Source organism: Penaeus monodon, chromosome 21 (genome assembly GCF_015228065.2).
Source record: "Penaeus monodon isolate SGIC_2016 chromosome 21, NSTDA_Pmon_1, whole genome shotgun sequence".
Taxonomy (NCBI): Eukaryota; Metazoa; Arthropoda; class Malacostraca; order Decapoda; family Penaeidae; genus Penaeus; species Penaeus monodon.
The window spans coordinates 37,193,141-37,193,901 of record NC_051406.1 but is presented as its reverse complement, the minus strand read 5'-3'; positions in this window follow the sequence as shown (position 1 = coordinate 37,193,901).

Sequence of the window (761 nt, the reverse complement as noted above, 5' to 3'; positions counted from 1 at the left end):
ATGCTTCCTAAAATAAATAGATATTACATCGGTCATCCGTAAGTATTATCACAAAACTTACACAAAGAGAAAAAAAGGCAATGGAACAACGATTCCTCAGTATTTTCTAGGACTACTGTAACACACCGTCGGTCGGTTGAACATCGAAAGCTACGTGCCGTTTCAACTATAATAAAACTATTAGGAGGTGGGAAGAGTACTTAGTGGATAATAATGAGGTGTTGAGGTGATTAGTGACTTTCGCTTCTCGCCATTGATAAAACTAATTTTTTTAACACGTTTTCCTATCAAAATTTTAAGGTGTGTTATGTTTTCCTCGCCCTCGCTGCTTCGGATTTACTATTCTTGGCGTGATTATAAGCTACATTACGGTACGTGAAATGACTGTGCAGATCATTGGGTCTAAAAGTAATATAACTAAGTTAAACCCGATGATTGGACTGTTCTTTAATTCTTTTTTATTGGCTGTTTTTTTTATGTTTTTAACCAGTGTACCTAGCCACTTGCCTCAATTGCAATGCATTTTTTTAATCCTTTGTAACAAACCAAATGCTAAACACATAATATTAATCATCATCACACGTGGTTCGTTGGGTCTTTGGTCTCCCGTGACGGTCTTCCTGCTCCGCCTCGATCCTCAGGGCTGGTTCGGTCCCACGTGGTCCGCACGCCGCGACACTTGAACTTTAAACCTATAAATAAGGGTCGGGTCAGCTTAAATTGATTACGCAGGAATTATTGTCATCATTACTCTTCCATCC